This window comes from Leopardus geoffroyi, chromosome C2 (assembly GCF_018350155.1).
Source record: "Leopardus geoffroyi isolate Oge1 chromosome C2, O.geoffroyi_Oge1_pat1.0, whole genome shotgun sequence".
Classification (NCBI taxonomy): domain Eukaryota; kingdom Metazoa; phylum Chordata; class Mammalia; order Carnivora; family Felidae; genus Leopardus; species Leopardus geoffroyi.
In genome coordinates, this window is record NC_059333.1 from 11,398,939 (window position 1) to 11,413,207 (window position 14,269).

The following is a 14,269-nucleotide window of genomic DNA, read 5'->3' on the forward strand; positions in this document are numbered from 1 at the left end:
GCAAGTAGGTACTAGAGTAAGGATTCAAGCCCGGGCTGTGTAGCCACCTCTGCTTCCCTATGCTGCTTCCAGCTAGGAAGACGCTATGTTCACATAAACATTAGGGGTGCCCGGGTGGCTCAGTCGGTTGAGCGTCCGACTTCGGCTCAGGTCATGATCTCGCGGTTTGTGAGATCGAGCCCCATGTCGGGCTCTGTGCTGACAGCTCGGAGCCCTGGAGCCTGCTTCGGGTTCTGTGTCTCCCTCTCTCTGCCCCTTCCCCACTCATGCTCTGTCTCTCTCTGTCTCTCAAAAATGAATAAACGTTAAAAAAAAAAAAAATTAAACAAGTCCAGAAAATCCTGGAACATTTGCTCCGTGTGTAGGTAACCCACACATCTCTTGGCTTTTCTAAAGGCACCATTGATCAGCCACGCTCAAAAGCTCTTCCTGGTGGCTCAGCCTCTCCACATTGATCGAATTCCTACTGTGTGGCAGGCACTGAGTTTGACACTGGGGACATAAAAAATGGATAATACGATCCAGGTTTCAAGGAACCTACTCTTCGGTGGTAAAAAAAAAAAAAAAAAAAAGACTTGAATGGATTATTTCAGTAGAATGAACGTGGCAAATTATAGTGTGCCTAGAATGTCCCTGAAGACTATCACATTTTGCTTTTCCAAGGCTTCTCAAAGGGTCAGGAATCACACAGTTGGTACCTGAAGGGGAAGGTAAATAAAAGAACATCTGCCGAGACCCCGTGTTACTTCATAATACATGTTACCTACTCTAATTCTTAGCCCAAAACCAAGGGGTACAATTTTATCCCCATTTTACAGATGAGAATAGTGAGGCCAACAGAACCTAAGTAATGTTCCCAAATTCCTACACCCTTGCAGCAAAGGCAGGATTTAAATCCGGGTTTCTCTGGAGAGCCCACAGGTCTTTTTTCTTTTTTTTTTGGTTGGTTCGTTTTCGTTTGGTTTGGGTTGGTCTTTAATTGAGGTATAATTGACATATAATATTATATTAGTTTCAGGCATACAACATAATGATACGACGTTTATATATATTGTGAAATGATCACCATAGTGAGTCTAGTTAACATCGATCACCCATGCATGGTCATAAATTCTTTTTCTTGTGATGAGAACTTTTAAGACCCACTCCCTTAGCAACTTTCAAATATGCAATATAGTATTATTAACTGCAGTCCCCATGCTGTACATTACATCCTTGTGACTTACTTATTTTATGATTGGAAGTGTGTACCTTTTGACCCCCTTTACCCAATTCACCGTCCCTCCACCCTTCGCTTCTGACGTCACTAGTCTGTTCTCTGTATCTACGAACTTGAGTTTTTGTTTGTTTTGCTTTTTAGATTCCACACGTAAGTGAAATCCTACAATATTTGTTTTTCTCTGTCTGACTTATTTCACTTAAGGTAATATCCTCAAGGTCCCATCCATGTTGTCACAAATGGCAAGACCGCCTTCTCTTTTATGGCTGAATCACATTCCATTGTATATAAACATACGCCACGTTTCATTACTCATTCATCTGTCAGTAGACACTCAGGTTGCTTCCACATGTTGGCTATTGTAAATAACATGCAATGAACATGGGGGTACACATATCTTTTTGGATTAGCGTTTTCATTTTCTTTGGATAAAAACCCGGAAGTAGAATTGCTGCATCCCATGGTAGTTCGATTTTTAATTTTATGAAGAACCTCCATACTAGTTTCCATAGTGGCTGTACCAATTAACATTCCCACCAACAGTGCACGAGGGTTCCCTTTTCTCCACAGCCTCACCAGGTCTTGTTATTTCTTGTCTTTTCGATAAATAGCCATTCTGACAGGTGTGAGGTGATACCTCACTGTGGTTTTGATGTGCATTTCCCTGACGATGAGTGATGGTTAGCGCCTTTCGTGTACCTGTTAGCCGGCCGGATGTCTTCTACGGAAAAATGTGTCTCGAGATCCTCTAGCCATTTTTTTTCCTCCCTTTTTTGCCGCCCCCAGCTTTACTCAGATGCAATTGACATCTAACGCTGTGCAATTTAAAGTGTACTATGGGTTATCTGATAAAATTATATATTGCAAAATGATTACCACCATAGTTTAATCTGACACCTGCCTCACAGCACATAACCTCTGGCCATTTTTTAATCAGATTGCTTTTTGCAATTGAGTTGTAGGAGTCCTTTCTGTGTTTTGGATGTTAGCACCTTATCAGATATATAATTTGCAAATATATTCTCCCATTCAGTCGGCTGTCTTCTCATTTTGTTGATGGCTTCCTTTCCTGTGCGGAAGCTTTGTAGTTCGATGTTAGAGCCCATGTTTTATCAAATGCTCCCAGAATGAGAAATAGGTTGATCCTCAGACTGGGGAATTTTTCTTCTCTCAAGTCTTCCGACTGGAACACAAAACACCCAGAACACGGAAACAGCTCGGAGAAAGGGCTTTATAAAACATTCTTTATAAACTGGTGCTTTGTATCAGTCTCAGGGAGAAAATGTCTCTTGTTGACAGGAGGGAAAAAGCCAAGATTATGGGCGAGTGTTGTCTGTGCTCCCTGCTCCTTTGAGGAGCTGCTTCTCCCCCAGCCGATGAGGTTCTGGGGGGCTGAGTCACGGCACCTGGCCCTCTAAGGAGGAGGTGACAGTGGCACAGGCCTGGCCACAGTACCCATCACTCCTGCCAACCTGGAGGGCTGAGGGGCATGTGACCAGGCAGGGCCACCGAGCTCACCCATGACTTTGACACGATGCTGTTAGGAGAAAGAGAAGCTCCCTCTGCCCGTCTGGGCATCAAGCCTGGGAGTGAGGCAGCTCCCTCCTTTGGCAGGTTGACAATGGATCTGCGGCCAGAGCCGGAACGAGTGACGCCTGGGCGAGCCGACCTGCGGGGACAGAGGAGAGGCGGAGCCGTTCCCCGCCCGTTCATTCCTGAGCCCACTCCCTGACTTTTCTTTCTTTTTCTTTTCTTTTTTTTTTTTTTAAAGTTTATTTAGTTTGAGAGGGACAGAGCATGTGCAAGAGGGGCAGGGGCCGAGAGAGAGAGGGAGAGAGAATCCCAAGCAGGCTCTGCACTGTCAGCACTGAGGTGCTTGAATTCACCAACTGTGAGATCATGACCCGAGCCGAGATCAAGAGCGGGACACTTAACTCACGGAGCCACCCAGGCACCCCCCCCCCCCCCCCCGACTTTTCTAATGATAGAAGCAAACGGTAAAAAAAATCAGATCTATCTGTGTCGTAAGTTGGGCTGGGCTCAGTTTCTTTTACTTGTCATCTGAAGTGTCCTAATACAATAGAGAATGTGGGGTGGGTGCTAAAAGCAAGCTCATGATAGAATTTGAATACTCAATTATTTTTATTTCTTTCTTCTTTTATGTGTTATCTTCTTACATTATATATTTATTATTACTTTTATTTATTTTTATCCTATATATAAAATATATGGTGGATACATATGTACTATTATTCTTATCATATTGTTATATTTTTATGTATATATATTTCTTAAATTTATAATTTTAATATAGAGTTTTACAAATTCTAAAAATTTCAGGCACACACACACACACACACTGTACCATTTTTCAGTGAAACCACAAAGACAAATGCCAAGGTCAAATATTTGGAACGGCCATCTTTTTTATCTGGCTCCTATAGCATCGTTCTTTCATATATTTCTTTTTTTTTTAATTTTTTAATGTTTATTTATTTTTGAGGGTTGGGGGAGGGGCAGAGAGAGAGAGGGAGACACAGAATCTGAAGCAGGGTCCAGGCTCTGAACTATCAGCACAGGGCCGGATGCAGGGCTAGAACCCACGATCCCTGAGATCATGACTTGAACCGAAGTCGGACATTTAACCAACTGAGCCACCAAAGTGCCCCCAACTATTTCCTACCCAGGGTCTGGCCCCTGTTTTTAGCTTGTAAGCTCCAGAGGGTGCAAACAGTAACTTCTGACATAACCCACCAGCCCCAACCCCCTGCGATGTCAGCTGGGTACTCTTAAGTTTTAAATTTGTGTTTCCACCTGAATTGCCATCTTTGTCTAACAAAACTCATCCTGTGATTAACCACTTTTATTTTTTAAATGAAGTATACTTGCCATATAATATTATATTAATTTCAGGTGTACAACATAGTGATTCAACAATTATATACACCATGCAATGTTGACCATGATAAATGTAATCCATCACGTACAAATTATTATAGTATTATTGACTCTATTACCTATGTTGTATGATGAACTGCTTTGATTTTCCTCTTCTTTTATATAAAAGATATTACTCAAAATGGATTTCCTCAGGACTTCACAGCTCTCTAGAATCTGTGACCAAACACGGGACTATTTTGCACTTCTATACTCTGGGCCTGGCCTGCTGTGTGTACAGATTTGGGGACACCTTCCTGGGATGACCTTGGGGCTTTGGGGTCTCTGCCTTATCCCAGAGCTTCAACACTTACATCCTGGGGTCTGAATAATGAGATTAAAGTTGCCATCAACTGAGGGGCGAGACGGCGGGAAGGGAGAACTGGGGGCTTGTCCAGTCTCGGGCAAGTTACATCTGAGATGCCTGTTAATCTTTCCAACAGAAGTACTAAGTGGACAATTGAAAATACGAATCTTGGGGTCGGGGGTGGGTCCAAGTGGGAGATACCAGCTTGGGTGTCTTCAGAGGTGAGGTAGAACATAAGAGGCAAGGACCCTCCAAGTGCTTCAGTCCACCAGGACAGGTAAGACACACACAGAAGCTTCTACCAGTACTGGAGGGCATGTGACAAGAGCAGGAAAAGAGACAAGCCAGTAATCCAAAAGGAATTCAAAGTCAGCCATCAGAAAGTGGGCTCCGAATGTAGGGAGCTACAAGGGCCAGGCCTGGAAGAACAAGGATGAGGAAATGAGATGGCTTGGCCCAGGACAAGTGACAGGAATTGCTGAGCCCAAGGGGCAGAGCTTGTAGGACCCCAGGTCCTCTCCCCGAAGGCTTACCTGCCACCTCTCAGCCATCAGCAGATCCTGTGATTCCGCCTCCCAGACCAACCCATGTCTTTTCGTCTCCATCACCACCACCCCAGGCTCAGGGTCACAGAACTCACTTCTTCCCTTACTCCTCCCTGATGCTTCCTCTCTTCAGGAGTACCTGGTATTAGAACATAAATCACATCTCATCACTCCCTGGCTTAAAACCCACATATACGTGGCTTCCCATAACATTTCCACCGCAGTCAAGCTCTTTTCCAGAACCTACAGAGTCCCGCATGATGGGCCGTCTGCCAGCATCTCAGGCTACCATCCCCTTGTGTTCTGTGCTGTGGCCACACTGGCTTCCTTTGGTTCCTTGAGGGAGGGTGGTATAGGGAGGTGGGGACAAGGGATCGATTCTGGGTATATTAGTAAGGTAGAACCAAAAGGACACGCTGACAGACTGAGTACTTGAAACCTGAGACTCCAAGTTTTTTCCCATCTCAGGGCCTTTCCAGGTACCGTTCCCACAGCCTGGAACATTCTCCATACTGTTCTAATCGCATGGTGGGCTCCTTCTTACATTTCTGGTTTCAGAGACGTCTCTCCCCACCACACACGTTTCTCTCTTTCTTATCCGTGAACCCCAATATCTCCCTTACGGCCCTTTCCACAGCTTGAAGTGATAGATGTACTCGCCTGTGGTTGATTTGTGATTTGTCTGCCACACTGGTCCGTGGGTTCCACAAGGGCAAAGGCCATGTCTGCCTTTGCTTAACAACCCTAGTCCTTGGCCAACTGACACGTGATATCCAGTTGACTGTCATTTTCCACAGATTTCATATTTGCCAATTCTCTTACTTGATAAAATTCATTTGCAACCCCCAAGTGCTTTTCTAGGCATTCAGGGATGTGTGCAAAGCAGGGATGAATTTAAATCTCCTATGCACACGTTCCCACGTGAGGCTGAACGAGACGACATTTTCTGGTTTCAGCTTTGACACTTTTCCTGGTCTATTCCGTCCACATTTTTCACATTTTGAGATTTCTGTTGTTGATTTCACTGTTTAAAATGGCCCCAAGCACTGTGCTGAAGTGCTGTCTTGTGTCCCTAAGTGCAAGAAGACTGGGATGTGCCTTATGGAGAAAATACACGCGTTAGTGCAGCTTCCTTCAGGCAGGTGTTATTCTGTTGGCTGCGAGGTCAATGTTAATAAATCAACAACATATATTCAATATAATCTCTTTAAACCGAAATACACCTAAAACAAAGCCACATATTGGGTTGACAAAAATGCTGTGACCAGAGCCTCCCAGGAACCTAACCCTATTTTTCTCTTGGGGCCATAATTCAGTATTCACTAATTCCATGCTAGCAAAGAATGAGAATGACTGGTATGTGTATTGAATGGTTAAAAAAAAAAACGGAATGGATGGATGTCCTGGGGCTTGTTCTAGGGAAGCAAGGCAAGGGCCACCCTTCATATGGGCACCGTGGGAGCCAGCGGGAGGAGCCGACTAAGCATTAACTCTGTGGTAACTATGCTAGTGTCCTGAGAGACTCCTACACCCATGTTGGACCCTAGGGGTCTATAATTCCTGTTACTGGAGTCAAAGCAAGTTAGAAACCTAGCTGCGAAATCTGGAACACAAGGCCAGAGGTTTACTCTGTGTCTTTAGAACTGTTTTGCGGCATTTCTGAAACTATTGCTCAGTGAAGACAGGTTTGATCCTAGTTGGAACTGGCAACCAATAACAATGAGGATCACATGAAAACTTCTCAAAAAAATGTGGGTTTTAAGCAGGGCCTTGAAAATCCACTGGAGAGGAGCAAGGAGCTCACTATCCCAGGCCAAAGGAATCATGGGAACGAGTGTTTCCCAGGTCTCTTCACGCCAAAACCCACAGTAAGAACTACATTTTATACCCATACACTGAAACAATTCTTTCCCCAACTACACACAATTCACTTTTTAAAATTCTATTCTATTATGTTCCATTTGGTTCCATAACATTCCATCTCATTCTACTATTTTTTTGCTTTAATTTTTTAATGTTTGTTTATTTTTGAGAGAGAGAGAGACAGCTCATGAACAGGGGAGGGGCAGAGAGAGAGGGAGACACAGAATCTGAAACAGGCTCCAGGCTCTGAGCTGCCAGCACAGAGCCCCACACGGGGCTCAAGCTCACGAACCGTGAGATCATGACCTGAGCCAAAGTCAGATGCACAACCAACTGAGCTATCCAGGCGCCCCCATCTCATCCTATTCTGTATCATTTTATTCCAGTTTTTAAAAAATGCTTGTCATAATCAACTCAAGTGATTTTATCCCTCATTAATAGGCGGCAAGCTGCACTTTGGTAGTAAGAAAAGGCAAGGAGATAAAATGAACACCAGGTAAATCATTGTGGCTAATAATGACTAATTTTTACTGAATAATTCCTATGTACCAAGCATTATGCCAAGTACTTTGGCACAATATTATCTTTATTCCTCAAAATAAATTCTTACAGTTAGGTAATGTTTTATCTATCTTACAACTGAAGCCTTCTGAGACTTAAAGGAGTTAGGTTCTTTGTCCATGCTCAGCAGGTAGGAAGTGGAATTTGAGGTCTGGCTGCCTGATTCCAGATCCTAGGCTCATGGCTCCTACACTGGTCTACCTATACAGGTAACTAGAAGGAATAAGATGGGACACTCAGATGGGGGCCAGACAGCTTCAGATCCTTCATAAATTTATCTGAGATAAAAGAGAGAAAGTGTATTGTTCCAATTTCCTTTTATTATTATCATAAATACATCAGACATATAGAGTATAATAGCAAGTAATAGAATTAACTCACAAGTACCTACCATCTGATTCTATCATGTTATCATATTTGTTTTATATCTTTTTCTTATTTTGAACCTATGTCCTTGTATTTAAACTGGGTTTTTTTGTAGGCAGCTTATATCTGGGTATTTTTATACAATCTGACAATCTCTGTTTTTTTTTAACTGGTATGTTTAGATCATTTACATCAACTGTAGTTATCAGTATGGTTGGGTTTAGGGCCATCATTATAGTATTTGTTTTTCATTTGTCCCCTCTGTTTTTGGTTCTCTTCCCTCTTTCCTGTCTTCTTTTAGATTATTTGAATTTTTTAGTATGCCACTTTAATTTATCTGTTGGCTTTTTAAGCTATATCTCTTTATATTAAATTTTTTAGCAGCTGTTGTAGAGACTAGAACATACATTCCTAACTTTTCACAGTCTACTTCAAGTTACTATTTTACCACTTCATAGGAAAATGTAGACACCTTACAAACATATACATATTATTTCTCTCCCCCTTTCTATTATAATTATTATATGTATTATTCCTAAATAAATTAAGGACCCCGCTAATGCTATAATTTTTGCTCTACAGCATATTTAAAGAACTTAGGAGGAGAAAAACAGCCTATTACACTTACCCAGATATTCACCATTTCTGTTGCTCTTCCTTGGTTCCTGAAGTTCCAAGCTTCCCTCTGGTATCACTTATGTTAAGTCTATAGGACTCCCTTTAGTATTTATTTTAGAGAAGGTCTGATGGCAAAGAATTCTCTTACTTTTTCTTAATCTGAGAATGTCTTTCTTTTACCATAATTCCTAAAGAATATTTTCCCTAGATATAGAAATTCTGGTTTAACAGTTCTTTTCTTTAAGCACTTTGAAGATGTTATTCTACTGTCTTCTGGCCTCCATGGTTTCTGGTGAGAAATCCTCAGTCATGTGAGTCATTGTTCCCTTATGTCTAATGTGTTACTTATCTCTGGCTGCTTTCAAGATTTTTCCACTATATTTGTTTTTCAACGGTTTGATTAGATGTGTTTAGGTGTGATTCCCCTCTAGTTTATCCTGTTTGAAGTTTGCAGGGCTTCTTGAACTACAAATATGCGTTTTTCACCAAATCTGAGATGTTTCAGTGATTAATTAAATACTTCAAATACTTTGTTTCTATCTCTTTCCTCTCTCCATCTGGTGCTCTAACAACAGGATGTTAGACCTTTTGATCTTGTCCCACAGTCCCCTGAGACTGTGTTATTTTCTTTTCCCCCAAATTACTTTTCTCTCCCTCAGTTTGGGTCATTTTATCGATCTGTCTTCAAGTTCACTGACTCCATTCTCCCATTAAACTCATTCAATGAGCTTTTTCATTTCAGATATTATCATTTTCCTTTCTAAAATTTCCATTGTGTTCTTGTTTTGATAGTTTCTATTTCTCTGCTGACCAATTCTAGCTTTCCATTTGGGGGTGTTTACCTTTATTTTATGGGCATGATTCTATCAGCTGCCTTAAAGTATTTGATAATTCCAACATCTGGGCCATCTCAAGATTCACATCATCGATTGTCTTTTCCCTTGAAAAATGGTCACATTTTCCTGGTTCTTTTCATGTCAAGTAGGTTTGCTTTGCATCCTGTACATTTAGAACATTATGCTGTAAGACTCTAAATACTATTTAAAAAAAAAAAAACTCTACAGAATGTTGACTTTGTTTTGTTGTATTTTGTTTTGTTTTGTTTTAGCAGACAATCAACTCAATTGGGTTCAGATCACAAGTGCTGTCTTGTCTTCTGTTTGTGGGGATGCAAGGTCAAGTCAGTTGTCATAGCCTTTGTAGTACTGCATTTAGGTATGTCCTTGGCATATGTGACTCTCGGCCAAGTCCAGGATTGGTGTTGGTTCACACACAGAATTGGAAGGTCCCCTTCTCCAGCTCTCTCTTCTCCAGAATTTCTGCTACTTGCTTGTTCCTGGGAACCCTTCCCTCAGTCTTCTAGCCAGAAGATATGGTTTCTGTCAGAGTTTTAGGTCGACAATGAGGTTTCCCTCAGATAAAAGTTGGCACATAAAAGGAGGGGGGGGATGAGAAACTCAGCCCTGAATGGATCATTCTTCAAGTTTTGACTCCCCTCCTCAGTCTGCCTGCCACTATTTTTCAGAGTCCTCAGGTAGTCGCTCCTTGGCCGAAGTTTTAGGTGTAATTATGCAGGAGAGGTAGGCTTAGATGGTAAACTCTATCTGGACCAGGACCAGGAGCTGATCTTTTCTTTTGTTTAAGTTATTTTTTAAAAACACTTCAGATACTGTTAAGGTCTCTAATAAGTCCTTCTCTCATCCCCTTTCCTTCCTTCCATGTCCAGAAAAGCTCACAGCCTGAATTTGTAAGTTATTGCTTACATGCGTTCTATGACTTTCATATGTATAACATCCACAAACATTATACAGTAGAGTTTTATAGTTTTTAAACTTTACATAAAATGGCCTCACAACATAAATATCTGGTATATAGTCAACTTCTATAAATTTTCCATATTTGCTTAAAAAATGTATATGTTCTATTGTTGCTTATTGTTCAAGACTATGCATTGTGTTCAAATCTACACCCTTACTAATTTTCTGTCTTCTTGTTTTATCAATTACTATGGAAGTTACATTCAATCTCTCACTATAAATGTGGAAAAATATTTGCCAATATTTCCCGTTATTATGCAAGTGTTTGATATAGATTTTTTTAAGGCAATCTTGTTAGGTGCAATCCAGATGAACGTATCTTGATGAACTGTTCCTTTTATCATATGTAGTGACTACATACTTTTTTCTCCCTAACACTGCATTGTTTTGTTGTTGTTGTTGTGTTGCACCCACTTCCCGGCTTTTAATTTTTTTAAGTAGTCTTCATGCCCAACGTGGGGTTTGAACTCACAACCCTCAGATGGCGAGTCACATGCTCTACTGACTGAGCCAGCCAGGCACCCTCCTAATATGCTCTAATAGTGCTTTAATAATTAAAGACTATTTTGCCTGATACTGTTATGGCCACACTAACTTTCTTTTCATTAGCATTCTCTTATTATGTATTTCCTTATTATTTTATTTGTCAAGAGGTTGAGTCTGGGAAAGTCACACCCGCCTTTGGCTCAGTCCCAGGATCTCATGTGAGCTCCCCCTCAAAGTCACACCTCTCTGATGGAAGAATCAGTGTAATCATGGGGTGCAGCTTATACTTTTTGAGTCCCAATTTTCAAATAGCCCCTGAGGACCCAGCGCTGTGCTCAGGGCCACCCAAAAGAAGGAAATTGTTGTCGGCAGGCTGGGAAAATAGCAGTTTCTTCCAGGGAGCTGGACTGGGCCCCAAGGCCGTGATTGTAAGTTTTCTGCAGACCACTTCACTATGCTTGAGTGAAAAGGCTTTTGGGGCGCCTGGGTGGCGCAGTCGGTTAAGCGTCCGACTTCAGCCAGGTCACAATCTCGCGGTCCGTGAGTTCGAGCCCCGCGTCAGGCTCTGGGCTGATGGCTCAGAGCCTGGAGCCTGCTTCCGATTCTGTGTCTCCCTCTCTCTCTGCCCCTCCCCCGTTCATGCTCTGTCTCTCTCTGTCCCAAAAATAAATAAACGTTGAAAAAAAAAAAATTAAAAAAAAAAAAAAAGGCTTTCATGTTTTGGGGTAGAATTGGGGCTTTTCTAACCTGTGACTGAAGAACAAATGTGAGTGCTTCTCTTCCTGGGAGACCCTCAGGCCATAACAACAAAAAGAGTTACTCATTCTGGGCTATTCTGCATGTCAGGAATTGTACATAGTGCTTTATGTAGATTATCTCATTTATTCTCAAATCAACCTTAACGCATATATTCTTATCCCCATTTTTCTGATAAGGAAACTGAGGTTCCCAGGCTATATGACTTGCTTGAAGTGACATAGCTGAGTGATAAAGCAGAGGTAAGTCTGGCCCATGTCCTTGACCCAGTTTTCTAGATATGAGTATTTTGTCACTGACCCTGGACATCGAATCACCTCTAGTTAGTGTATACCACATCCTGCCTTTGGAGGAATGTTTCCCACCTCTTCCTGGTTTGGTGCCCCAGGACCCTTCAGTGGGGCTAGGAGTCAGAGAGATTCACAGAGACCCCCCCTCCTTACTCATATCCTTTTCTTGGCCACCGATGTATCCCTTCCACTCCTTGTAGCTTGGGTCTCCCAAGTGCACTGGTCTATCTCCTTCAAAATTTACTTTGCTCATTGTCTTTTCCCCCCAGCTTCGACCTGGAACAAACCTAGACCAATCCCTTGTTCCTCTTTCTAGGCTCCTAAAAAGGAGTTGCACACCCAACTAGACCAACATGGCTTCCTTGGGCTCGAGCTGAGGGCTGCCTGCTTGGCTCTTCCTTCACTGGGAACACCAGACCAGGAAGGCCCCCGCTTTCCTTCAGGGAACGTGGTTTCTCTAAGAAAGAATGGTACGGATTTTTGAGGAGAGAAGGGATACTTTAAATGTATAAAATTGCATTTTTGGTAATAACTGAGGAGATATAAAGGTCTTGTTTCATGGCTTTAGAGCAGAGGTAACATAAAGCATGGTAGAGTTGTCAGAGGAAAACCCAGTAAAGTCATCCTCATGGGCTCCTCAGGCACTTTTTTCATCTTCTCCAGGCCTCCGGTCAAATTCTATGTTTTGGTCACCACCAAAACCCTACAGTTAGTCAAAAGTTCCTGCCAGTCAGACTTGAACAAGTTATAAGGAGAACCATCAGTCCACCGTAAGGCCTCAAGATAACTTTAAGGAAGGCAGTAGGTATCATAATGGGCCCAGAAGAAAGACCACTGGACCAGGAGTCTGAGATCTTATAACCCAACCCTATCACCAAGGGTCAACTTGGCGTAGCCTTTGGCAATCCACCAGCAGCTTGCCCTGCTTATCCACCGGAAGATGCGGGGGAATTAGAATTTCTTACAGGGCTGAACCAGATGACGCCTTAAACGCCCTTCCAACTGGGAATCATGTGTGATTCACTCAATCCTTGTAATATCTGCCATTTAATAAACACTGTGGGCCAGGCGTATTGATGCATTTTCACACCAGGCCCTCCCCCAACAACCCGGTGAGGTGGTTTTCATTAACTTCCTTTTCAGAAACAGGGAGAGTCACTTGCCAAGATGCCAGAGCTGGTTGGGGAGGAGAAAGGATTTGGATCTAGGTCTATCTGAGAGGATCCAAAGCGGATACTCTTTCTTGTCTACGACTCTGCCTCCAGCACTTTACGAGTTTACTCAGCCTGGCGCCCCTCAAAAGGAAGAAAAAGGCACAGATAGATGGTGCCCACATGGGGACCCTGCCCAGAAAATGGGCAGTTCCAGAGCAAAACTGTCATAGTGACAGGCCTTGCAAACAGCGGCCTCCAACCGTTAAGCACAGGGCCATCTCCCATCTAGAAATAGGCTCTCTTTTGTCCACAGAGCCCTACACACAAACAATAACTCCATCACCCAGGAGACCACGGAACAAAGGGAGGGAGATAGATATGGACTGAACAGGGTATAAATAAGATGCTGTATGGGCAGAGAGGGAAAATGATTTAAAGGCAGAACCCACCAAGATATTTGACATGCAGGCTTTTAAATTATGCCTACACTCCTTATATGAGGTGGGTACACAAATGAGCCTGTATTTTCAACGACGTCACATGCCCCGTTCTGCCACCAAAAACAATATTTGTGCTTCATGTGCTGCCCCGTGGTGTTTTAGACCCAGAATCACCTGGCACGGCTCCTGCCCCCAAGATGCAAATTAACGTTTTCATGGGGAGCAAGAGGGAGGGAGGGGTGCAAGGGGAGGCTGGGGGAGGGGTGCAAGCGTGCTCTGCAGGGCCACACTCGGGTGCTGACATTGCTGGGCATGATGGATGCTGCCAGCGCTGTTGCTTAGCAACCCAATACCCTTCAAGAAAATCCAGCAGTCTGGCTGGCTCGCAGAAGCAAGCAGGGCTCGTTCAGCATGGCATCGGGCATGGAAAGATAATAACGATTTTGTTCCAGTTATTAATAATCATGCCTCCTGACTTCCTGTATAGATCGACATACCTGAGGGTACCCAGAGCCTCCCATCAGGTCGGGGCCGGAAAAAGCCCAGTGTTTTGAAATCACCTCCAAATGGGCTTCAGAGCGTAGTGGAATTTTACTGGCTGGTCCCATGATGCTCCTTCCATCCCGGGCCCTTTCCACAACATAAAGGCAGATCTCCACAGCGTGACTCACTAGCATACCTCCGGATAGTTGTTTGTCAGCCCTGTCATGAGTCATGCTTTCTTCAGCTTTCTTTTTTTCTCAAAACCGAAACGCTTGACATTTTAGAATGGGGTTGGGGGGGAGGTTTTTTTTTTTTTTTTTTTTAAATTGTTTTGTCACTCTGTGGCTTTGTGTGCCAGGGTGGGGGTGTGTGGGAAGAGGTGAGTAATGGCTGCCCGAGCAGGTAAACATGAGTGAGGCTGTCCACA

General features: G+C 43.0%; 1 long non-coding RNA gene across 1 annotated transcript in view; it reads right to left on the reverse strand.

Moving 5' to 3' along the window:
* LOC123610621 overlaps positions 1–14,056 on the reverse strand; it is a 31,194-nt gene extending 17,138 nt beyond the window's left edge. The window contains exon 1 of the long non-coding RNA XR_006718228.1: positions 13,857–14,056. This is a non-coding gene — a long non-coding RNA (uncharacterized LOC123610621). The remainder of the gene's footprint in view (positions 1–13,856) is intronic.
* Between the last annotated feature and the right edge of the window lie 213 nt (positions 14,057–14,269).